Source organism: Trachypithecus francoisi, unplaced genomic scaffold (genome assembly GCF_009764315.1).
Source record: "Trachypithecus francoisi isolate TF-2019V2 unplaced genomic scaffold, Tfra_2.0 Lachesis_group4, whole genome shotgun sequence".
Taxonomy (NCBI): Eukaryota; Metazoa; Chordata; class Mammalia; order Primates; family Cercopithecidae; genus Trachypithecus; species Trachypithecus francoisi.
In genome coordinates this window covers 125,620,869-125,647,284 of record NW_022681469.1, presented here as the reverse complement: position 1 = coordinate 125,647,284, position 26,416 = coordinate 125,620,869, and the positions used below count along the sequence as shown (strand labels likewise).

At 46.7% G+C, this 26,416-nt stretch overlaps 1 protein-coding gene across 2 annotated transcripts in view; it reads left to right on the top strand.

Annotated features, from left to right (window-relative positions):
* Positions 1-6,583: 6,583 nt before the first annotated feature.
* The window catches only part of CALN1 (calneuron 1), a 674,755-nt gene continuing 654,922 nt past the window's right edge, over positions 6,584-26,416 (top strand). Inside the window, exon 1 of one of the 2 annotated variants that reach the window (XM_033193351.1) lies at positions 6,584-6,809. The gene's annotated coding sequence lies outside the window, so the exon portion shown is untranslated. The remainder of the gene's footprint in view (positions 6,810-26,416) is intronic. The other variant, XM_033193349.1, reaches the window with a different exon arrangement.

Sequence of the window (26,416 nt, the reverse complement as noted above, 5' to 3'; positions counted from 1 at the left end):
TACCCCTTAATTTGCATGTAATTAAAAGTGTATATAAATATGACAGCTGCATTGCCCCTGAGCTGCTACTCTCCACACACTGTCTGTGGGGTAGCCCTGCTCTGCAGGAGCAGCCATGGAGCTATACCACTGTCCCCTCAATAAAGCTGTTTTCTTCTGCCATCAGCTTGCTCTTGAATTCTTTCCTGAGTGAAGCTGAGAAACTTCCCAGCCTAAGCCCCAATTCTGGGGTTCACTTGCCCTGCATTACTACTACCACTAGGGCTGGGGGAAAGAAAAGGAAGATGTGGTTTGCCTGGCTTAGGAAGGGCTGGACCTCTGAAGGGTGCAGTGAGGGTGGCATTAGCAGCACCAAAGCTTGCTGGAGGCTTGAGTAAACTCTCTGCTGCTTTCCTTCCTCCTTGCCTTCCCATCTCCTGAGTCCTCCTTTGGCTGAATCTAACAGGAAGCCAGCAGGTAGGAGCACTAGTAATTGTGGTCTGGGGAAACTGGCCCCCCTATTGCAGAGTCTCTGTGGTATCCTGGAGCTAAGGGACAATGGGAAGTAATCAACACAAAACCAGATTTACATACAGGCCAATTTTGAAGCTCCACAAAAATCACTCCCACCTTAAACAGACATTAGGCTTCCTGGATTCTATTCTGATAAGCTTATCTCTTAGAGGTTCAATAAAGTTAAGCTCCTTGAATTGGTCTGTTTTGCAGTGCTATAAAGGAGTATCTGGGGCTGGGTCATTTATAAAGAAAAGAGGTTTATTTGGCTCACAGTTCCACAGACTGTGTAAGAAACATGGCACAAACGTCTTCTGGTGAGGTGTCAGGAAGCTTCCACCCATGGCAGAACGTGAAGGGGGAGCAGGCATCAAGTGGTGTGAAGGGAGGAAGAGAGAGAGAAGGAGGAGGAAGGAAGGTGCCAGGCTCTTTTTTAACAATCAAATCTCTTGTTAATGAATAGAGTGAGAATCCACTCGTTATCGCACTCATTAAGGAGGGATCCACCTTCATAACGCAAACACCTTACTCCAGGCCCCATCTCTAACATTGGGGGTCACATTTCAACATGAGATTTGGAGGGGACAAATATCCAAACTGTACCACTCCTGCAGATGGGAATCAGATCAGAGCAGAGACCCCACAAGGAGTGGGTTGAGAGCTGAATTAAAGCCCTCCAGTTCTCTAATAACCTCCCCCATCCAAGTTCCAAAATATTCATAAAACATATTAATATTTACCTCACGCACCTAACATAACCAGACAACAAGCAGAATGGTAATATGCAAATTATCCATAGTCCTTTGCTGTGCTGGCATTCCATTCAATTCTCTCAAAGTGAAGTTTCTTTTCCTTTAAAAAATGTATTGTAAATAGAGATGGGGGTATCACTTTGTTGCCCAGGCTGGCCTTAAACTCTTAGGCTCAAATGATCTTCCCATCTCAGCCTCCCGAAGTGCTGAGATGAGGGATTACAGGCATGAGCCACTGCGCAGCACCCCAAAATACAGTTTCTTAGTTGCCCCTGACATTTTTTTTTAATTCACCACATCTAAAATTAGATTTGGAATATTTTTTCTTCTTGATAGGTTAATTTGGTGTAATAAATGACAAATACATAACACAAGGATGTGCCAAAAATAAACAAGGTAGAGTTTCTCATTTGTCCATGACTTGTCAGTCACCGGGGACAGCGCAGATCATCTTGTGGGCCAAAGGAGTGCCAATGGTGAACCGTAGGCAGGAGCTGAGGGACCGCCTTTCTCTCTGGGTTTTGGTTTCTCCTGTTTGGCGGTGGAGAGGTCAGGGTAGACATGAGGGTACTCCCTGGTGGTGGATGCTGTGGACATCTTACCAACCCACAGGACTGTAGGGGCCCCAGGAGAGTTGAATTCTTGTCTTGGGCAGGTTACCAGCTGCAGTTTTTTCTTCTCCTCCTCCTCCCCTTCCCCAACTCCTCCTCCTACTCCCCCTTCCCCCACTCCTCCTCCTCCTCCTTCTTCTTCTTCTTTTCTTCTTCTTCTTCTTCTTCCTCCTCCTCCTCTTCTTCTTCTTCTTCCTCCTCCTCCTCTTCTTCTTCTCCTCCTCCTCCTCCTCTTTCTTCTCCTTCCTTCCTTCCTTTCTCTCTCTCTCTTTCCTTCTTTCTTCTTTCTTTTCTTTCTTTCTTTCTTTCTTTCTTTCTTTCTTTCTTCTTTCTTTCTTTCTTCTTTCTTTCTTTCTCTCTCTCTCTTCCCCCTTTCCCCTTCCCCTTTCCCTCTCCTCTCCTCTTGTCCTCCTCCTCCTCTTCTTCTTCTTCTTCTTCTTCTTCCTCTTCTTCTTCTCCTCCTCCTCCTCTTCTTCCTCTTCTTCTTCTTCTTCTTCTTCTTCTTCTCTTCTTCCTCCTCCTCCTCCTCCTTCTCCTCCTCCTGCTCCTCCTCCTCCACCTTCTCCTTCTCCTTTTCCTTCTCCTTCTCTATTTTCTTCTTCTCCTTCTCCTTTCTTCTCCTCCTCCTCCTCCTCCTTCTGTGTGGTCTGAGTTCTGTTCTGAGGAACTATGGGGAAAGCTGGGGGAATATGTGAACTGCAGCATCTTTGGGCACAGAACTTCCACCAGGCTGTCATGGTGGCAATCATGGGGACATGATTGAGAGAACTCTAAGGGACTGGAGAAACAGCAGAGTTGAGGCCACTGCTCCTGCCCCATGTGAGTATCATCCAATCTCAAAAGAAATTGTTGAGCTATATTTTATTTTTATTTTCGTTTTTATTTTGAAACAGAGTCTCACTCTGTAGCCCAGGCTGGAGTGCAGTGGTGTGATTTCTGCCTCAGCCTCCCAAGTAGCTGGGATTACAGGCATGCACCACCATGTCTGGCTAATTTTTGTATTTTTAGTAGAGATGGAGTTTTGCCATGTTGCCCAGGCTGGTCTCAAACTCTTAGCCTCAAATGATCTGCTTACCTCAGCCTCCCAAAGTGCTGAGATTATAGGCGTGAGCCACCATGCCTTGCTGGGGCTTGATTTTGTTAATGAAAAAGCAGAAAGAGACCCAAAGATTTGAGGAGGACATAGTAGGAATAGTGTTTGGAACCCCCTTCCAGACAATTCCTCATCATATAGTCCTTGTTGGCCATCTGTGCTGTGCCATCCTCTGTTGACCTGAGTCCACTTTATTTGGAGATGCCCCACTGGGTGCTGAAGGTTGGGGGGCTCTGGGATTGTGAGTCTGTGGACACTGTTTATGCCAGATGTACATCCCCCACTTACAACCTCATCATTTCCCTCACTTTTCTTTAAGGGGAAGAGAAGATGCAATATGCAAATCTATTCAGAAGATGGAGGACAAGAAATTGCATGTGACTGATGTCTGAATGAGTGATGGCAGATTCTTTATTTTTATTTTTATTTTTTTTATTTTTTTATTTTTTGAGACGGAGTCTTGCGCTGTCACCCAGGCTGGAGTGCTGTGGCCGGATCTCAGCTCACTGCAAGCTCCGCCTCCCGGGTTCACGCCATTCTCCTGCCTCAGCCTCCCGAGTAGCTGGGACTACAGGCGCCGCCACCTCGCCCGGCTAGTTTTTTGTAGTTTTTAGTAGAGACGGGGTTTCACCGTGTTAGTCAGGATGGTCTCGATCTCCTGACCTCGTGATCCGCCCGTCTCGGCCTCCCAAAGTGCTAGGATTACAGGCTTGAGCCACCGCGCCCGGCTATTTTTATTTTTAAGGACAAGAGCTTACTCTGTTGCCCAGGCTAGAGTACACTGGCACCATCATGGCTCATGGTAACCTTGAACTCCTGGGATCAAGTGATTATCCTGCCTTAGCCTCCTAAGTAGCTGAGACTATAGGCCTGCACAAACATGTTCAGCTAGCTTTTAACTTTTTTGTAAAGATGGGATCTTGCTATGTTGCCCAACCTGGCCTCAAACTCCTGGCTCCAAGTGATCCTCCCTCCTCAGCCTCCCAAAGTGTCGGGATTACAGCTGTGAGCCACAGTGTCCAGCCTAAATTGCCAACGGCAGATTCTTTTGATTGATTGATTGATTGATTTTTGAGACGGAGTATTGCTCTGTCACCCAGGCTGGAGTGCAGTGGCGCGATCTCGGCTCACTGCAAGCTCCATCTCCGAGGTTCAAGCCATTCTCCTGCCTCAGCCTCCTGAGTAGCTGGGACTACAGGTGCCCACCACCACGCCCGGCTAATTTTTTGTATTTTTTTTAATACAAAAAATTTCACCGTGTTAGCCAGGATGGTCTTGATCTCCTGACCTCATGATCTGCTGGCCTCAGCCTCCCAAAGTGCTGGGATTACAGGTGTGAGCCACCACTCCTGGCCTGACAGCAGATTCTTTGATGACAAAGATTTTGCGGCTAGTGGGGGTGAGGGCTGTGGGCATCTGAGGGTGTGAGCCAGGCAGGGATAAAGTGGGCACAGAGGGAGGTTTGCTGGGGAGGCTCAGGGATTTTGCTGAAAGCCCACTCTTTGTGACATTGCCAGTCTGAGCTGGCCCAGTGCAGGATCCATTTCTCAGAGGAATGACTGGGATCTAGGAGATTGTGGCCATCCTGCTGCATCCCTCGCTGACACTGAGGTCCTTACAGATGATCCTGCACAGATTTTCTCAAGATTTTTAGGGCATGTCCTCTGCAGTGCGCCGTCCCCATCTGCCAAGAAGATTTGGTCAACCTTGGGTCTGAGATAATTGACGAGCTTTCTAAAAGTCTATATATCCCTTTCCTTCCTTTCCCTTTCTGTTAAGAGCATTACTGGCTTAGTTCAACCCTGTCTAATTTTTAAATTATAAACCCAGGCTCAAAAGGGGAAGGGGCTCAAATACATGCTCTTAGTAGAGCTGAGATGGGATCTGGGGTTCACTCTGACACCACAGCCCAGCTCCCTCCTGGACACCCCTGAAACTCACTCCGAGGCACGTACCCTGGAGACCTCTGGCTTCTGAGCACGAATTGGCTGGATTTATTTTGCGTGCTTATGAGGGGGAAATGGTATTAGAAAGATCATGCGGCTGGGCGTGGTGGCTCATGCCTGTAATCCCAGCACTTTGGGAGGCCAAGGTGGGCAGATCATGAGGTCAGGAGTTCAAGACCAGCCTGGCCAACATGGTGAAGCCCCGTCTCTACCAAAAATACAAAAAATTAACTGGGCGTGGTGGCACGCACCTGTAGTCCCAGCTCCTTGGGAGGCTGAGGCAGGAGAACTGCTTGAACTTGGGAGGTGGAGGTTGCAGTGAGCCGAGACCACGCCACAGCACTACAGCCCAGGCAACAGAGTGAGAGTCCATCTCAAAAAAAAAAAAAAAAAAAAGATCATGCAAGTGCCACCATATTGACTAAAGAAATATCACCAAAAAACCGACTCCATAGTATGGGATGCCAAGTGCAATGAGCGATTGTGAGGATGAGGCATGGTCTTAGCCAAGACAGGCTCACAAAGGGACCAGTAGCTGCTCAAGCAGGGACAAGCGAAAAGAGGCGGCATGGGAAGGGGGTCTCTGAGGCTGGACTTCGATCCCTGACACAGGAACTGTCCTTGACACAGATTCATGCTCTATCAAAGGCAGCCGGAGATGCTGGGAACTCCCAACGCGGGTTTGCTCTTCCCCTCACCCCTGTGGCTACCTTTCTCTGTTCCTCTCCTGGCCATGCTCTGTGTCACAACTATTTCTCCTGGTGATCTGCCTGTAATATGCAGGCTTAGGGGCAGGGTGTCTAGCTGGCTGCAGGCACAAGTCTGGAAAGTGGGCAAGTAGGTATGTGTGCATGGACAGATGTGTGTGTGTGTGCATGAACAGGCATCTATGTGTGTACGGACAGACATGTGTGTACCGGGGCAGGTGTGTGTGTGTGGTATGGGCAGGCGTGTGTGTGTGTGCATGGCAGGCATGTGTGTGTGCATGGGCAGGCATGTGTGTGTGCATGGCAGGCATGTGTGTGTGCATGGGCAGGCATGTGTGTAGCTAGGCAGCGTGTGTGTGTGTACATGGGCAAGCGTGTGTGTATGTGTGTACATGGGCAGGTGTGTGCATGAGTGGGCAGGCATGTGTGTACATGAGCAGGTATGTGTACATGTATAGGCAGGCATGTTTGTGCATGGGCAGGGGTGTGTGCATGCATGGGCAGGTATGTATGTATAATAGGCAGGCATGTGTGTGTTCATGACAGGTGTGTGTGTACATGGGCAGGTGTGTGTGCATGCATGGGTGGGTATGTATGTATAATGGGCAGGCGTGTGTGCATGCAGCTTACATAAGTGGCAGTGCTCTCAGGAGGGGAGCACACAGTACAGACCAGGTTTCCCACTTTCCCCAGGCAGTGTCCCGTGCAGCCCCTTGTCTGAAGAGGGTGTCACTGATGCCCCTTGCCTCCACGGAGTCCAGCTCTTTCCCTCGGTCTGGAAGACAGCGAGCAGGACCTTGGTTCTTCCTAGGGTAGGCAGTGCCTGGGTCCACAGCCCTGTGGTTCCGATTCAAACCATGCAGCCCGAGAGACTCTGGTGGTTCTGGCTGCACTTTTCCACCTTCTCAGCCCCGTTTTCTTGCTGGAGTGAGAGGGCTGCAGGAAGCTTTCCCAGCAGCCGGAGCAGCAGCCAGAGCAGACACGGCAGCAGCCACGGCAGCAGCACTGGCACCCTTCAAATTGGGACTCTAGCCCTTTAAATCTGCTCAGTTACCAAAAAAGAAGAGGCATCAGACCCTGTTAATTAAAGCTCGCCCCGGTCCATCATTCTGAGGAGCTGCAGTGCCCTGCTCCTTCCTGATGGCTTAGAGATTCTCCTTAACTCCCAGCCATGGATCTTGGAGAATTTCCCCCGAGATCAGCAGGAGGTATGACCCTTGCCGATGACACTCTGAAGCTTGTTTAGCTCTAAATCAGTGATATAACTGACTGCATGGATGCTGCCTGCTTTCCCCTTTCTGCTTTTCCTCTTCCCCTCTTCCTCCTCTCCAATTTCCCAGCTTGTGTTTAGTTGAGACAGAATCAAGTTTTGATGGGTTTTGGAGGAAGGGGAGGGGTAGGGAGATCTGGAGGTGGCGGTGGCTCCTGGCGTGTTTGTTTTGGCCCTGGCTTCACCCAGCTGTCAAAGTGGTTTGGAGGAGTGGGGAGACACGCTTCTTTCAGCTCTGGCTCATGCAAAACCATTTCCTCCTGGCTGGGTCCCTTCCCCTTGGAGATAATGAAAAGGGCATAACCCTGACTTGACTTGCCTATCAAATCCATGCCCTGCCACTCGGTTGGAACATGGCTGTGTGGCTGCGCTCCTATGTTATTGGAAAACTCATTCCATACAACTTTCTCCCTGTAAATCGTCCCGGAGGAACATCTTGCCGACACCTGTCCCCCCTCCCCGCCCCTGCCCTCATTCTCCCCTCCTCTTTACTCTCCTTTCAAATGCTTGCTGTGTGATTTCAGGAATTCCTGACCCTGTCCCTTGTGCCTTTTGAGGAAACTCACTTCTAGCCGAGTCTCAGGTTCTGTGGCAAAGAGTTGTTTTGATTCAGGAATCTGCTCTAGCCTGGCAGAGAGAAGGAGTAGATTTATCTTCTTTGTACGTTGCATTGTGTAAATCGTACATGGGCTCAGAGAACATCTATCTGCAAATCTTTCATTGATTTTTTTTGACCCTCATGGGGTGCCTTCTGGGTGAAATGCTCTTCCCGAGTCATACCCAAAGGAAAGATTTCCTTTCCATCAGCTTGACACGACTTCACAGACATCCCTGAAAGTCAGACTTGGGCGGAGGGAGGCATTTTCATTGGCCTGAGTGACAGTGGTCTCTGGGGGTCCCAGGAGCATGGGTTCGTGTGACTTGGGAGCAGTGCTTCTAAGGACTTCCAATTCCCCACCTGGGAGAGGAGCTTGGGAGGCAAAGTGCTTTTACTGAATTTTCCAGGGGCTTTAAAACATGCTGAATGGTTAACATCCCCGTTCAAGTCTTGAGAGGGATCTGAGCCAAAACACAGCTCACGTGAGTAGGGATTTTCCCCCAAAGTGATTGCCTGCAGAGTCCTGAACCGTTTCCATGAACGGTAGTTACCGCGTTTGCAGCTAAATCCCTTTGCAATCCCCCAGCCAAGGATGGGCACTTTCTCTGGGTGAATGTCCCGGAAGTCAGCCTGTCTGCTTCCCAGACACTGGAGGTGCAATGCATTTTGTAAGATCAGAATCATCAAACTCTCCGCGGTAGCAGAAACTCTCTGGTTTAGGAGAGACCATTCAGAGCTTATGAGTGAAGCTCTTGATGGAAAGAATTCTCATCCCCATGCCCATCGGTGGATCTGTGTGGTTGATTTAAAGATTCTGAAGAAGTAACCCTGGGAGAGATGTTTCCTGCAAACAGAAACTCAGCATGGAGGCCTTGGTCGTGCTGGTTAAAGGGAGGAGGCTTCAGGGAGGGTGGTGTTGGAGGTTTGAGGTCCTTTTGTTTTTCTTTTTTTGAGACGGAGTCTCTCTGTCGCCCAGGCTGGAGTACAGTGGCTTAATCTCAATTCACGGCAAGCTCTACCTCCCGGGTTCACGCCATTCTCCTGCCTCAGCCTCCCCAGTAGCTGGGACTACAGGCGCCCGCCACCACGTCTGGCTAATTTTTTTGTATTTTTAGTAGAGACGGGGTTTCACTGTGTTCGCCAGGATGGTCTTGATCTCCTGACCTTGTGATCTGCCTGTGTCAGCCTCCCAAAATGCTGGGATTACAGGCGTGAGCCACCGCGCCCGGCCGAAGTCCTTTTTAAAAGTCATGCTGTCAGCTGGTCTGTGAGGGTTAGGTTCTCTCCTGGAGCTGAGGATAGAAGCGGACTGAGGCCATGGTTAGCTAGGTGAGTTCCTTGAGGTCACAGACTATTCAGTGGAGAAGGTTCATCCACACAGCTATAGGTACCTCTTCCTCTGTTGCCTGGGGGCCCAAAGGTCAACACCCTTCTTTTACTTTCTAAGGGAAGCCAAAAGAGGCTTGAAATAGATGTCACTAACTGTGTTTTTGTATCGGCTGGGGCCTATTAATAATAACTAATTAAGTAGACTGTTCCTTTGCGTCAAATTTTCTTTTCAACTTAATGGGGTGTTTGTGTGTGTGTGTGTGTGTGTGTGTGTGTGTGTTTAATTCACTGATCGCTGCTGGCTTTCAAGAAGCTGTAAACAGGTCCCAGGGGAGTTTGCTTAGATCTGGCAACTTTGTGTAGTTCTGTGGTCTGTTGACATTTCTTTAATGGCCGTGGGGGGCTCTTAGCTTACAGGGTGGTGGGAAAGGCATGGCCTTTTGGGACCAACAGACCTTCATTGGAGTCTCAGCTTCACCACACAAGAGCAGGTAGCCTGGGCTGCTGGTTAATCTCATTGTGCGTCAGTTTCTCTGTCTGTAACATGGTAGCATTGTCAGGATTAAATGGAGTCATTTAGCTAAAGTCTGTGTAAGTAGCTGGTACAAAGGAGTATCTCTTCTTTCAGTTGCATCTGCCTTGAATTAAATCAACATTAACACAAAGCATTGGACTGTTTAAATAGTTACAGTGACCCCTGTGATTGCTGGACTGTGCCTTTTCTGAGGGCAGGGATGGCCTCCTCCTTGTCACTCTATCCCTTCCAAAAGCTAGCACAGGGACTGGCATGGTGCGGAAGCAACATAAAAGTTTATTGAATGAATACCTGCCAGTCTGTGGACACGTAACCTTCAACATAGGTGGTTTTTAATGACTAAGCAAAACCAATTCTCACTCAGTTTACTTAAGAAATACAGCTGAGCCAGTTAGATCAAAGAGCCTTGTAACTGTAATAAATTTGGATTAAGATAGATCCATTTGTGGGGAAACTTGAACTGTACTAAAAAAAAAAAATTGTCTCCTGCCCTGGAACCTGTACCGGGTGCCTGCAGACTCCAGGAGTGCCCCGGGAGCCATTCTGATTGCTAGCAGCCTTCCCTCTTCATGTGCTACTTCCTCTTTTTCATGCTTAGAAGAAGAGAAGAGACTCTGAAAGGGGAGAACTGCTGTGAATGGAAAGAGGAGCTTCAACTGCTACTCTGGGGTGTAGAACGAGTCTATCAATATATCAATCCATTAAAAAAGAGTAAGTTGATTTGTGTGGAGACACTTAGTACCTACCAGGGAGAGCCATTGATTTAACAATTTTTTAAAAATTTAATTATTTAGTTTTTGAGACAGAGTATCACTCTGTCACCCAGGCTGGAGTGCAATGGCATGATCTCTGCTCACTGCAGCCTCCACCTCCCGGAGGTTGCAGTGAGCCGAGATCACATCACTGCACTCCAGCCTGGGCAACAAGAGAGAAACTCTGTCTCAAAACAAAAAAACTTGATCAAAGGTCATCATCATCATCATAGTGAATACCACCAACACCACCTAACATTCGCAGAGGGTCTCTCTACCTAGGGGTTGGAGGAACCCACGTGAGATTGGCTGCCCCCTATTCTCAAGTAAAGGGATGGGGGGTAAATAGTGTGTGTCATAGGCTACAAGAGGCACGAGTCCAGTGGATCGTGGGAGGATGATGATCTTGGCCTTGGGAAAGCTTCTTTCGAGTAGATGATCCCCAAACTGAGTCCCGACAGAGGTGGCTATGAAGTATCATCCTAGGCTGAAGAAATTACACACGCAAAGAACAGAGGTGAAAGAAACAGTCGAGGGAGTGGCAGCAAATCTGTCTAACCATTATGGGAGGCAATGTGATAAAAGAAGAAGCTGGAGAGGGGACAGGGGTTAGATCCTAAAGGACCCTGGGTGCGTGAAAGGCGGGGACTTCATTTTGAAGGAGATGGAGTCACTGAAGGATTTTAAGCAACGGAATTACTTGGGGAAATTGAATTGAACAAATATGCACTGAGCATCGATCCTTTGCCAAGCTGTGTCCTACGCACGGGGGATGTGGCGGTGAACACAGCACACGAAATCCCCTGCTCTTGCGGAACTTGCAGGCAGTGAATACAACAACAACAAAAAAAATAAAAATAAAAAAATAAGCCACGAAAGGTAAATTGTACGGAGCACATCAGACGGTGACACACGCTTTGGAGAGAAATACAGCTGAGGAGGAGGATGAGGTCCCGAGACAGGCATGTGTGTGTATGTGTGCAACCTTTAATAATGCTCAATCCTAAGTAAGTGCAATCCTTAATAAAGTTTAATCCTAAATAAGTGCAACCCTAAATAAAATGCAATCCTAAATAAGTGCAACCCTAAATAAAGTACAATTCTAAATAAGCGCAACCCTACATAAAGTGCAATCCTAACTAATTGCAACCCTACATAAAGTGCAATCCTAAATAATTGCAACCCTACATAAAGTGCAATCCTAAATAAAATGCAATCCTAAATAAATAAAGGTGGCAGCAGAATGAAAACTCTCGGAGGCGTTGTAAGAACTTTGGCTTTTGCTTTGAGTGAGGCGGGAGCCAGCGCTGGGCTCTGAGCAGAGGAGAAACATTTTTAAATGATCCTCCTCACTGCTGTGTTGAGGAAAGATTGTGGGTGGGCAAGGCGGGAGCAGGAAGATCATCCAGGAGGTGAACATGTAATCCAGGCGAGAGGTGATGGTGGCTGGCCAGTGGGGTACCAGTGGAGGTCTGCCAAATGCTAGGATTCTGAACTTCTTGTTTTTTTTTTTCAGGATGGAGGCAATGGGATGTGTTGATGGGTTGGAGAGTTGTGTGAGATGAGTCGAGGATGACTCAAGCTTCCTTGGCCTGAGACGGGGACAGCTGTGGGTGGAGCAGGTTTGGGAGGAGAGCAGGAGTCGGGTGTTTCTCATGTTAAATTGGAGACGTCTGTTGAGGCTCCCGGTGGAGATGTTGAGTGGGCAGTCCTGGGTTCACGGGAGAGATTTGGGCTGGAGACAGCCTTGGGAATCAGAGTACAGATGGTATTTAAAGCCATCTCAGATGAGATCATCGGGAGATGGAAGAGATGAAGAACTGAGTTCTGAGGCATCACGGCTATTTACAGGTTAAAACAATGACCAGAAACCAAACCCGGAGATTGAGAAGGAGGTGTCTTCCTTCTTTCTCGTTCAAGACGATTCTCCTCATTTGTACATTCTACATCTTCGTCTCTCCTGGGACCAAGACTCATGGCTCGTTCTCCCAATTTTTTTTTTTGTTTGCTTTTTTGAGATGGAGTTTCACTCTGTTGCTCAGGCTGAAGTGCAATGGTGCAATCTTGGCCCACTGCAAACTCCACCTCCTGGATTCAAGATATTCTCCTGCTTCAACCTCCCAAGGAGCTGGGATTACAGGTGTATGCTGCCGTGCCCGACTAATTTTTATATTTGTAGTAGAGATGGGGTTTCACCCTGTTGGCCAGGCTGGTCTCGAACTCCTGCCCTCAGGTGATCCTCCTGTCTCAGCCACTCAAAATGCTGGGATTACAGGCATGAGTCACCATGTCCAGCCCTCATTCTCCCAATTTTTAACTTGTTCCTTTCTCCTGGCTTCTTCCCACCTCCGTGTAGGTCTGCTCAGATCTTTCTCATCTTAGAAAAAATCTTCCCTTAGCTCCTACTGATTCCTTTAGCTTTTGCTCTCTTGTTCTCTTTTTCTTCACAGATAAACTTTTCTTTCTTTTTTTTTTGAGACGGAGTCTCACTCTGTCGCCCAGGCTGGAGTGCAGTGGCCGGATCTCAGCTCACTGCAAGCTCCGCCTCCCGGGTTTATGCCATTCTCCTGCCTCAGCCTCCTGAGTAGCTGGGACTACAGGCACCCGCCACCTCGCCCGGCTAGTTTTTTGTATTTTTTAGTAGAGACGGGGTTTCACCATGTTAGCCAGGATGTTCTCAATCTCCTGACCTCGTGACCCACCCATCTCGGCCTCCCAAAGTGCTGGGATTACAGGCTTGAGCCACTGCGCCTGGTCAAACTTTTATTTCTTTAAGCATTAATCAAACAACTGCTGCATACCAGGAGTAAAGAATATGGAAACAAAAGACAGATTTTACTCTACTTGAAAGAATATTTATTTACACCTTGTCTACTTCCATAAAGCATTTTGGATAGCATTTTTGACACGCATATATAATAAAATATAAAATATATGATCATAAACTAAACATAAAAAATTTTGTACCAAAAAACTTTATATTTGTATTCTAGAATACGATTTAGAACAGAGGAGCAAGATCAGGACAAAAAACAGAATGCAGAAATAAAAGTCATAAGATTCTATTTTTTTATTATTATTGTTTGTTTTTGAGACAGAATCTCGCTCTGTTGCTGAGGCTGGAGTGCAGTGGTGCGATCTCGGCTCACTGCAACCTCTGCCTCCTGGGTTCAAGTGATTCTCCTGTTTCAGCCTCTGGAGTAGCTGGGATTACAGGCATAAGCCACCACACCTAGCTGAGTTTTGTATTTTTAGTAGAGATGGGATTTCCTCATATTGACCAGGCTGATCTTGAACTCCTGGCCTCAAGTGATCCACCTGCCTCAGCCTTCCAAAGTGCTGAGATTATAGGCTTGAGCCACTGTGCCTGGCCAGATTCTACTTTATTTTAATTTTGAGAGACAAAGTCTCACTGTGTTGTCCAGGCTGGTCTTAAACTCCTGGCCTCGAGTGATCCTCCCACTTTGGCCTCCCAAAGTACTGAGATTACAGGCATGAGCCCCTGCACCTGACTGGTCATAAAACTGTATAAGAATATAATTGAGCTGCTGCTAATCTGATGAGAACTTTCTGGTCAGAAAACAGAAAATGGGAATTTCTTTTTTTTTTTTTTTTTTTGAGACGGAGTCTTGCTATCTCCCAGGCTGGAGTGCAGTGGCCCGATCTCGGCTCACTACAACCTCCGCCTTCCAGGTTCAAGCAATTCTCCTGTCTCAGCCTCCCGAGTAGTTGGGTCTACAGGCGTCCGCCACCACTCCTGGCTAATTTTTATATTTTTAGTAGAGATAGGGTTTCACCATATTGGCCAGGCTGGTCTCGAACTTCTGACCTTGTGATCCATCCGCCTTGGCCTCCCAAGTGCTGGGATTACAGGCTTGATCCACCGTGCCCAGCCCGAAAATGGGAATTTCTTAAAAAAATTAACCAATGTTCTCAGATCATAATTGCATGGGTCAATACATATTTGGGTTTTGGGTATTCTGGGTACTACCTAACCAGGACCCAGACCAAGAAGCAGGACATGGTCTGCACCCCAGCGCCACCCCCGTGATCATTTCCAGTTGGTGTTCTCTCCAGGGACTGACATTAACCATTTGTCTGTTTTAAACCATTTTGGGAATTGCATTCTGAGTTTTGTTGTCCGTGAGATGATATGGTTCCTTAAGGAAAACCAAAGCTTTCTGGCATTTAATTCTAAATCATACAGCTGATCCTTGAACAATTTGGGTTTGAACTGTAAGAGGCCACTTATACACGGATCTCCTTCTGCCTCTACCACCCCTGAGACAGCGAGACCAACCCCTCTTTTTCTTCCTCCTCCTCAGCCTCCTCAGTGTGAAAAAGACAAGCAGAGGCCCGGCGCAGTGGCTCACACATGTAATCCCAGCACTTTGGGAGGCCGAGGCGGGTAGATCATGAGGTCAGGAGTTCAAGACCAGCCTGGCCAAGATGGTGAAACCCCGTCTCTACTACAAATACAAAAAAATTAGCCAGGCATGGTGTTGGGCGCCTGTAATCCCAGCTACTCAGGAGGCTGAGGCAGAGAATTGCTTGAACCCGGGAGGCGGAGGTTGCAGTGAGCCGAGATTGCGCCATTGCACTCCAGCCTGGGGGAAAAAGTGAGACTCCATCTCAAAAAAAAAAAAAGAATAAACGACAAGGATAAAGACCTTTATGATGATCCACTTCCATTTAACGGTCAATGTATTTTTTCTTCTTCATGATATTTTAATAACATTTCCTCTTCTCTAGCTTACTTTATTGTAAGAATACTGAATATATTATATCTAACACACAACATATGTGTTAATCAACTGTTTACATTATCAGTAAGCCTTCTGGTCAACAGTAGGCTATTAGCAGTCAAGATTTTGGAGATTCAAAAGTCATACATGACTGGGCATAGTAGCTCACACCTGTAATCCCAAGACTTTGGGAGGCTGAGGTAGGAGGATTGTATGAGCTCAGGAGTTTGATACCAGCCTGGGCTTGTAAAATAATTTAAATGATTTCTAGAAATAATTTAAAAAATTAACTAGTTATGATGGTAAGTGCCTGTAGTTACAGCTACTTGGGAGGCTAAGGAAGGAGGATCACTTGAGCCCAGGAGGCTGCAGTGAGCTATGATGGCGCCACTGCACTCCAGCCTTAGCAACAGAGTGATACGCTGTCTCCAGAAAAAAAGAAAGAGTTGTATGCAGATTTTCAACTGCATGGGGTAAGGGGAGCAGCACCCCTAACCCCCACAGCGTTCGAGGGTCAACTATATTTTCTTCTGAGTTTCCATTTAAGGAATGCTGAAAAGTTAGGTGGCCTGTACCTTGTCTGTTTCCGTAACATACTTTGGATAGCATGCAAATTTATGTGTGTGTAATGAAACATAAAATATAAACTTATAAACTAAGGCGAAGAGTGGCAGCTATTTGGCATCGCTTGAAGCCCAACCAGGGGCAGTCGGAAGGTAGAATCTGGAGAGGATGGAGTGTTAAATGCCAGTGAGATGAAGCAACATAAGGCCCGGAAGTGTCCCTCGGAGTAAGAAAGTAGGAGGCAGCCAGCCAGGTTCCTGGAGTGATGGAGGTAGAAGCCAGATTGAGGGAGGAGGTCAAGGAAGTAATAAGAAATTTGCTGTGATGTCTTTACGTGGCGGCTACTATTTTAAGATGGTCTATTCTCATGGGAAGGAGAGAAAAGATGGCAGGTAGAAGACCTTGCAAAACATAAGGAAGGATTTTGTTTATTTCTCGATAGAATGAGAGAGACTTAATCGTGTTTTTGGAGAAATAGGTAGTCAAGAAATACAGGCAAGGCTGGGCGCCGTGGTTCACTTCTGTAATCTCAACACTCTGGGAGGCTGAGGTGGGAGGATGGCTTAAGCCTACGAGTTCAAGGCCAGCCTGGACAACATAGTGAGACTCCATCTCTACAAAAAACAAAAATAAAAATAATTAGCCAGGGATAGTGGTGCATGCCTGGAGAACCAGCTACTCAGGAGGCTGAGGTAGGAGGATTGCTTGAGGTCAAGAGTTTAGAACAGCCTGGCACCATAGCGAGACCTCATCTCTACAAAAAATAAAAAGAAAAACAAATTAGCTGGGTGTGGTGGTTGCACGCCTATAGAACCAGATGCTTGGGAGGCTGAGGTGGGAGGATCATTGGAGCTTAGGCATCAAGGCTGCCGTGAGCCATGATTGCACCACTGCACTCCAACCTGGACAACAGAGTGGGACTCTATCTCAAAAATAAAGAAAGAGAAGGGAAGGGAAGGGGGAAAGAAGGAAGGAAGGAAGGAAAAAAGGAAGGAACGGAGGGAGGGAGAGAGGAGGAAGGAAGGGAGGCAGGGAGGAAACGAGGAAGGAAAGAAGGAAGGAAGAAAAGAAGGAAAGAAGGAAGGGAGAATGGAAGAGAGGGAGGGAGGAAGGAAGGAAGGAAGGTAGGAAGGAAAGAAGGAAGAGAGGGAGGGAGAAAGGAAGGAAAGAAAGAAGGAAAGAAGGAAGGAAAGAAAGGAAGGAAGGGTGGGAAGGAGGAAGGAAAGAGAGAGAGGGAGGGAGGGCGGAAGGAAAGAAAAAAGGAGAGAAAGAAAGAAAAAAAAGAAAAAAAGACAAAAGATAAAATGGAGAGAAAAGATAGTTAAAGCAAGCAAAAATCCTAGATAAATTTGCATGCTGTAGACACACACACACATATACACACACACACACACTCCCCACTACTGGGTTTCTCACCTTCTTTAACTTTTCCTGGTGACAGACCCTTCTCCTTGCCATTGTTCTCCTTTGTTTTGAAGCTAAAACAGCCCTTAGCAACCGAACCCTTTAGGATCTCCTAGGATTGACCCACTCAGGCTTCTCTCTAGTGAAAGGGACACTGTCTGTAATCTGTCAACTTTATTTCAGCCATCAGTCCCAGAATGTCAGGACTGCCAGGGGCCTTCGTGAATGTCCAGCCTGTTTTCTTATTTTCCAAATGAAAAAACTGAGGCCCATGATTTCTTGGCAAGGTAGAGAGAACAGCAGAGCTAAACCCCAGATTGCCAGACTACATGACTGTATTTCCAGAACTCCCTATTTCCAGGCATTTTCAAATCTCTCCCTCCTAATCTCTAAAACTTGAGTGTTTCTAAAATCTCAGCAAGCACCAAAATCATCATCTAGAGGGTTTCTTTTTTTTTTTTTTGAGACAGGGTCTCATCCGATCACCATGCTGGAGTGCAGTGATGCAGTCACAGCTCACTGCAGACTTGACCTCCTTGGCTCAAGCGGCTCCAGCCTCCCTGCTTAGCCTCCCAAGCAGCTGGGACTACAGGCGTGTGCCACCATGCTTGGCTAATTTTTTGTTTTCTGTAGAGACGAGGCCTCGCATGTCGCCCAGGCTCATCTAGAGGTTTTGTCAAGACAGATTTTTTTGGGCCTCATCCCTTCTGAATTTCTGATTCAGTAGGGCCACGAAGAAGGTGAGAATTTGCAGCATCAACAGCTTTCCCAGGTGACGCTGAGGCTGCTTGTTTGGACCCACACTTGCAGAACATGATTTAAGAGGGGGTGTGCCTGGAGCAGGCAGGGAGGGAGTGAGAAAAACTAGACAGGGGTTCCTAGAAGCAAGCATCTTCTCTGACCTGATCTCATTTCCCTTGGGTCAGGCCTGAATGAGGTGTGGTTGGCCAGCTGCCAGGCCCAAGAAGATCAACACCATTTCACCTCCTAGTCACCAAGAGGCTTAAGGAATGCAGTTGTATTAGTCTGTTCTCACGTTGCTGGTAAAGACATACCCGAGACTGGGTAATTTATAAAGAAAAAGACGTTTAATGGACTCACAGTTCCACATGGCTGGAGAGGCCTCACGATCATGGAAGCTGAAAGGCACAAGGCATATCTTACATGGCGGCAGACAAGAGAGAATTTGTGCAGGGAAATTCCCCCTTATAAAAACCATCTGACCTCGCGAGAGTTAGTCACTCTCATGAGAACAGTATGGGGGAAACCACCTCCATGATTCAACTACCTTCCATGGGGTCCCTCCCACGACATGTGGGGATTATGGGAGCTGCAATTCAAGACGAGACTTGGGTGGGGACACAGTCAAACCGTATCAGTCAGCAGTGTAGCAGGCTGAGCCCTGCGACTAATCCCAGGAACCTGGCTGTCATTAAATACAGCACAGTCTGTGCTTTTACATCTTTCTGCCGTCCATGGAAAGGGAATCACAGGGAAGCTGGCCATTTGGACCCAGGCTGGGGGGCATCTCATAGCTCACATTTCTCTTGCAGCCACTCTGAGGCCAGCACCCCTTTGTCACTCCCCAAGGGAATAGGGAGCGCCCAGTTGGGTGAGACTCAAGGTTTCTCTTGAGCTTATTCCATTATCTTGGCACTCAGGGTGTATGTCAAGTGAATTCTGTGTCTCTGGCAGGTTATTACGAGCTGAATTAGTGGTAGTGAAATAAAAACTATAATAAAGCTGTACTGCACTCTTAAATTGTTAAAATTTATTAGAAAATGCTCATAGTTATTAACTGGTTTTTGCCTGTGTGCATTCACTTGTGCCGAAGCCAGGGAAGATGAAAAGTGGCTCTGTCAAACGGAGGCTGAGGGTTGGTTCCTGGAATTCTCCAGAGAGCCCTAAATGGGAAAGCACATTCACAAATTCACGGAGCGCTACTGGCCTCTCCGTGTTGGCCGCTGCCTCTCTCCTGTGCTGCCTGAGGCTCTCCAGGGCTGCAATTGTGGTCCCAGGGGAAGGAAACCTATCTGTCCACTTCCAGGAAGCCCTGGCAGGCCGAGGGAGGCGTGGATGAACGGGGCCTTGTGTTTCTCCAGTGTTTACACTTAGAAGGCTCAGTTACTCACCCTCTCTAGTCTTCAGGCGGAATGTTCGAGCCCAGGAAAGCTGTTGTAGACAAGCTTCCACCACATTCTTGTGTGCTCTCTCTGCTGGCCTGTTTCCTACTTCTCTTTTTTCTTTTCTCTTTTCCTTTCCTTTCTTTTCTTTTCTTTTCTTTTTTTCCTTAGAGACTCGGTCTGGCTCTGTTGCCCAGGCTGAAGTGCAATGCTGCAATCACGGCTCACTGCAGCCTCGAATTCCTAGGCTCAGGTGATCCTCCCACCTCAGCCTTCTGAATAGCTAGGACTACAGGCCCATGCCACCAAATCCAGCTACTTTTTTCTTTTACACTTTTTTTTTTTTGTAGATACAGGGTCTTGCTATGTTGCTCAGGCTGGTCTCACACCCCTAGCCTCAAGTAATCCTTCCACCTGGGCCTCCCAAAGTGCTGGGATTACAGGTGTAAGCCACCATGTATGACCCCTACCCTGCCTTTTGAAAATCCAAAGAAGCAGCCACATTTTCCTTAGCTCAACTAGGGCCATTTCCAGATTGCTTCATCAGCAAGTAACTGGTTATCGACTGTCCAGGCCTCCTATGAAGTGCAGAAATGCAGCAAGGAAGTTTTTCCTGCCGTTCTGCTCTGTGGGGAGTTGGAAGATGACGTTTACTCATTTTCAGAGACACAGAGAGATGCTTTTAGTCCTTAGCCCTTAGGATGAAGGGAGCCCTCCATGGTCTTATAGCTAAGAGAGCTCACCTTGCTGCCTCTCCTCCTGCAAAGATCTTTCCAGTAACTAATTCTACCACTCTTTGTAAATTATTATTATTATTATTTAGATGGAGTCTCGCACTGTCGCCAGACTGGAGTGCATTGGCATGATCTCGGCTCACTGCAACCTCTGCCTCCTGGGTTCAGGTGATTCTCTTGCCTCAGCCTCCCGAGTAGCTGGGGTTACAGGCGCCTGCCAGCAGGCCCAGCTATTTGTTGTTGTTGTTGTTGTTTTGTTTTTTTGTATTTTAGTAGAGACGGGATTTCACCACGTTGATCAGGCTGGTCTCAAACTCCTGATCTCAGGTGATCCACTCGCCTCGGCCTCCCAAAGTGCTGGAATTACAGGGATGAGCCACTGCACCTGGCCTGTCAATTATTTTTATCCTAAAAAAATTGAAATGTTATTTTTCTATTTGTTAACTTTAAGCACTCTTCCTTGGAAGAGAGTGGACTAGAAAGCAGGAAGTGATTTGTGCAAATCCAATATGCAGTTTTTTTTTTTTTTTTCTTTCAGGAACAGGATCTCACTTTTTCACCCAGGCTGGAGGGCAGTGGCATGATCATAGCTCACTGCAGCTTTGAACTCCTGGGCTTAAGTGATCCTCTGCCTCAGCTTCCCGAGTAGCTGAGACTACAGGTGTGTGCCACCACCACGCCTGGCTAATTATTATTATTATTATTTGCAGAAATGGGGCCTTGTTATGTTGCCCAGGCTGGTCTGGAACTCCTGGCCTCAAGCAACCCTGGCCTCCCAAAGCTCTGGGATTGCAGGCGTGATCCACTGTGGCCCGCCTCCAATGTACATTTTGAATCAGAGCCCATAAGACCTACCTTTGAGTTGATAGCAGCATCCGCATTGGTTTACTAGCCCTGGGTCCTTCTTGCTATCCTGAGACCCAGCTACATTGTAAATTCACCTGAAGCCTGAGACGCTTCTGCTTGAGAAGAAGTAGGGAAGCAGAAAGCTGAGAGTTTTCTGGAGTCTGCCACTGTGCTCGGGTGTTTCTCTTGGGGTTTTCTGGGAGCCTCAAGCACCCAGGATGGGGTAGCAGGGCATTGCTTCCTGATCCTGGGGCGGCTCCCAGCCTTGGCATAATCTGTGGGATCCATGGTGAACTGAAACACTCAGGGCCAGTATGGGAGAAGTCTCGGTGTTTTTAGTCCCCTGTGGGAGAGGTTTTCTTCTAACCAGTTTCTTTTTTGTTCCTGTTTATATAGCACAGCTGATGCGTACTAACAGTTCAGAGAAGACCACTTGGTTGAATTCCTGCTGTCTTGTGGATGTGTTCTCTCGTTGGGAGAGCAGTTAATCTATTTTTCTGTCCCTGGGATACTTTAGGCTGCTACCTGGTCAGGGGGCTGCTGGAGGGCAATCAGTAGCTCAAAGACTGCTGCAAGGGGTAGGTTCCTTTCCCCCTTGTAGTCACTGATTCAGAGGAAAATGGAATTATACCAGCAGAAATTTAAGACACCTGAGCTCCAATGAGATTGTCCAACACTCTGAATCTTCCCTTTTTTTTTGCCCTTGAGCCTAAAGATAGTCCATGGGGTGTGTAGAAAGAGTAACAAATGTTTGGATTCAAACAGGCCTTCTTCTTTTCCCGCCTCCCCTTGATGTGAATATTACATGAATATGTAATGCAGCGAAATCTAGTTAGTTTACCAGCACCGTCTCCTTGCCCAGGCAGAGTGATTTCCTGGTTTTAAAAGACAGTGAAATTGCTGATGTGAGAGCTGGTGCTTGCTGAAGCATGTCATAAAGTAGTCAACTTCAGAGAGCCCTGGTGCACTGCAGAAACCCAACATTTAGGATCCATTTATATACTCTCCACCTTGTTCCAGAAAGGATGCAAGGCGATTTGCAAAGATGAATATCCAATTACAGGACATAATTAAATGAAAAAATAAATAGGCAACGAAAACAAGAGAAAGGGAAAAGCGGGCCGGAAGGCAAGGATGGAGCCAGGAATGAGGTTAGGACACAAAATTCATGACATCAGATCCTGTGCATTTACTGGAGGCAAAAGTCTGGGGTGGCCCTGAGCTTTCTTTCAGCCACCACAGAGAGGGAAACAGTCCCTTGTTACAGACCCAGCATCTGTGTGATGAAAGCCAGCCAGCTGCTCAGGAGAGGCATGGCTATTTCTGTTCCTGGAGGCAGAGAGAAATATTGTCCATGGGTCCTTGTATTAGTCTGCTCTCATGCTGCTAATAAAGACATACCCAAGGCTGGACAATTTATAAAGAAAAAGAGGTTTAATGGACTCACGGTTCCACTTGGCTGGGAAGGCTTCACAACCATGGTGGAAGATGAAGGAGGAACAAAGGCACGTCTTACATAGTGGCAGGCAAGAGAGTGTAGGCAGGGGAACTGCCCTTTATAAAACCATCAAGTCGCATGAGACTCATTATCACCAGAACAGCACAGGAAAACCCACCCCCATGATTCAGTTACCTCCCACTGGGTCCCTCCCATGATGCATGAGGATTATGGGAGCTACAATTCAAGATGAGATTTGGGGGGGACACAGTCAAACCATATCAATCCTCAAAGGGAAGACACGGTATAATGTAATAATAGTGTCCTGAACGGTCTCACAGTTCATTATAACAAGTAGTTTAATAGGACCGGCTGCCTCCTCTTGTAATATTCCTCAAGATTGGGAGATGGTTAGGGAGGTAGAGCTGTCCCAAAACATTCTCTGATAGTCTGACTTAGTTTTTTTTTTTTTTTTTTTTTTTTTGGAGATGCCCCGGCTGGAGTAGTGTAATAGGATGATCATGGCTCCCTGCAGCCTTGAACTCCTGGACTCCAAAGATCCTCTGACCTCAGCCTACTAAGTAGCTGGGACTACAGGCATGCACGACCACACTCGTTAATTTTCAAATATTCTGTAGAGATGAGGTCTCTCTCACTATGCTACCCAGGCTGGTCTCGAACTCCTGGCCTCGAACGATCTTCCAGCCTTGGCCTCCCAAAATGCTGGGGTTATAGGCATGAGCCACTGAACCTGACTTAATCTGATTTAGAGCTTAGATTACCTATGGTGGGCTGCCTTTCCTCCAAATCATTCTCTATGGCAAGTGATTCCACAGAGTGGCGACAGAGGCTGCTGCAGTGTTAAGTTGTGTGTGCATGTGTGCATGTGGGTGTACACATGTGCGTGTGTGCTGGGGGAATGGCAAAGGATGGGGGTGCAGAGATCAGGAGGGTTCTGTTTCCCCCAAACCCTCAGTTTTTTGTAATTTTCATATTGGAGTTCCTCATAATATTTTATCTGAAGAAAAGGGCCCCCCACTACTAATAATAGCTTTATTAGTGTTTAAGAAAAATAGATTGTTGCCTGGCTCAGTGGCTTATGCCTGTAATCCCAGCACTTTGGGAGGCTGAGACGGGTAGATCATTTGAGGTCAGGAGTTCGAGACCAGCCTGGCCAGTATGGTGAAACTCCGTCTTTACTGAAAATACAAAAATTAGCCGGGTGTAGTGGCACAGGCCTGTAGTCCCAGCTACTCGAGAGACTGAGGCGGGAGAATCGCTTGAATCTGGGAGGCGGAGGTTGCAGTGAGCCGAGATTCCATCTCAAAAAAAAAAAAAAAAAAAAATAGCCTGGCTTCACCCCATGGGTAGTTATTTTCCCAACACTGTGAACACTGGGCGAGGAATTTTGAGATAATTCTCCTTGACAAAAACTTGGAGGGCAGTTGCCCTGGGCTGCTGGTTGAGTGCAACCCCATATGCTTTAACAGTTGGTAGAGCCGGAGGTGGCACTGAAATCCTCTTAGGAACAGGGAACAGGTGACCAGGACACCTTCCGGAACAAGATACCGTGCAGAGTGCATTTACAGCCAGACCGGTTCATTAAAGCCGGTGTCGCTTCTGATTGGTTGGTCCTTGGCTCACCTCCATTTTGATTGGTCAGTGCATGCGCCCTACAGGTGGTTAAATATTGACATTCACCTGTGTGTGAGCAGGCTGAGAAGCCCCTTGAGGGGAATATTTAGGTTCCCATGTGAAGTTCAGGCAAAGGGTGTAACAACATCCCAAACTTTGACCATGGCAGAAAAACGTTCATCCAGAAAACACTTAAAGCAGGTGACCTAAACAGCCACCTCAGTAATCAACCTCCCTGTAAAATTTTATGTTTAACCTTAAACATCATAATTTCCTGGTGTATTCTGTTATAAATTGACCACAAATTAAATACCTAGGTCTTAGAATTATATATATAAAATTATTATATCTGTTAAAAATATGTATAATTATAGATACAAATGTATAATTATTATAGATAAATATATACCATCTATAAACTTATAATTATATGTAAATATATAATCTATAAATATATGATTATGTATAAATATACATTATCTATAAATATATGATTATATATAAATCTGTAATAATTACATATATTTGTTAAAATATGTAATTACAGGCCAGGCGGTGGCTCATGTAATCTCAGCACTTTGGGAGACCAAGGTGGGCGGATCACCTGAGATCAGGAGTTTGACACCAGCCTGGCCATCAAGGTGAAACCCCGTCTCTACTAAAAGGACAAATAATTAACTGGGCGTGGTGGCAGGTGCCTGTAATCCCAGCTACTCGGGAGGTAGAGGCAGGAGAATCACTTGAACCCGGTGGGGCAGAGGTTGAAGTGAGCCGAGATCGTGCCATTGCACTCCAGCCTGGGTGATGGAGTGAGACTCCATCTCATATGTATACACACACACACACACACACACATAATTTCATATAATAATTATATATATTTATGTAATATATAGAAATATTCTAAGGGAGTTAAATCATGAAGAATGTGAAAGTTTTTTTTTTTTTTTTAATGACATTGAGTTTCAGAATAGCTATTCTACATACTTTCTTTTTGGCACTAATCTCAGATCAAAGCCACTTGTCTACAACAGCTACTAGTAATTCATGACCATAAAACCATGAATGACCTCCGTTGAAAAGAGAATGGTGATGATTTTGTTCTCTGTCAGCGTTCCGTTAGTCTAGGAGGGGTCTCAAGTCCAAAAGGTAGAAAATGAGGGGAAAATCCTGCATTACACCACATTCATTTTGGGGGGATATTTTCTACAAGCCATTTGCTATTCTAGGTGCTGGAGATATTGCAAGGAACAAAACCAATAAGGTTCCTGCTCCGACGGGACTCATAGTCTAGGGGTGAAACACAAATAATGAAAACTTAGCAAATATTTTCTTTTAGGACCTCAAGCTAATGTCAACATCCAAATCCACTTGAGGTTGGTGTCCATTGATTGACTTTCCTCTTGAAGATGGATTCTATTTTCTTTTTTTTTTTTCTTTTTAGAGACGGAGTCTCGCTCTGTGGCCCAGGCTGGAGTGCAGTGGCCGGATCTCAGCTCACTGCAAGCTCCGCCTCCTGGGTTTACGCCATTCTCCTGCCTCAGCCTCCCGAGTAGCTGGGACTACAGGCGCCCGCCACCTCGCCCGGCTAGTTTTTTGTATTTTTTAGTAGAGACGGGGTTTCACCGTGTTAGCCAGGATGGTCTTGATCTCCTGCCCTCGTGATCCGCCCGTCTCGGCCTCCCAAAGTGCTGGGATTACAGGCTTGAGCCACCGCGCCTGGCCTATTTTCTAGTTTATGGGTATGTCCAGTAATTTTACATTCTACCCTGGACTTTGTGAATGATCTGTTGAGTAGTCTCTGGGTTCTGTTGGGCACATCTGAAGAATATTGATTTATTTGTCAGTTTTTGTTTTAATAGGAAGTTGGCCTGGCTGGACAGCAGCTGAATGTCTATTTGCTTCTCCTAGGCTGAGTTGGGCCTCTTGGAGTCTGTCTTGTGTGTATGTGTAGTTACGGGATCAACCAGAGGTTTGATAGAGCCACTCTCAAAATTTGGGTTCCCCTTCTGTGATTCTTTCTTTTCTGATAGGTCCCTCTAGCATTTTTTTTTTTTTTTAAACAGATGGGTTTCGCCATGTTGGCCAGGCTGGTCTTGAACTCCTGGACTCAAGCAATCTGCTTGCCTTGGCCTCTCAAAGTGCTGGTATTACAGGCATGAGTCACCATGCCTGGCCATCCTTCTAGCTTTCTAGCTGCTGGTGTCATCCTGAAAAGTCTCTTCTGATTTTTTGATAGTAAGACTTCAGGTTTCTGGCCTCATGCCAGCAGCAGTGCTGACTGGGGACTGTCTGCAGGTGAAAGCAATAAAAACTGAAAATTTGGGCCGGGCATGGTGGCTCACACCTGTAATCTCAGCACTTTGGGAAGCCAGCATGGGTGGATTACTTGAATCCTGGAGTTTTAGACCAGCCTGGGCAACATGGTGATACCCTATCTCTACAAAAAATACAAAAATTAGCTGGACGTGGTGGCATGTGTCTGTAGTTCCAGCTGCTTGGGAGGCTGAGGCAGGAGGATCACTTGAACCCAGGAGGTCAAGGCTGCAGTGAGCTGAGATCAGGCCACTGTGCTCCAGCCTGGACCACAGAGCAAGACTGTGTCTAAAATCAAATCAAATCAAATCAAATCCAAAAAATCAATCTGTGCCTTTCTCACCCCTCTTTCAGTTTCTTCCTGCTTTGGGCCACTTCCCAGTGCCTCTTGAGCATTGTCTTTTGTATATTGTCCAAAATTTATGGTTATTATTTGTAGAAGAGCTGGTCAAATATGAGCTACTATGTGATTATGAGAAGAACTCTAAAACTTGGAAGTAAGTGAACAGATATGATCATTCCCCAT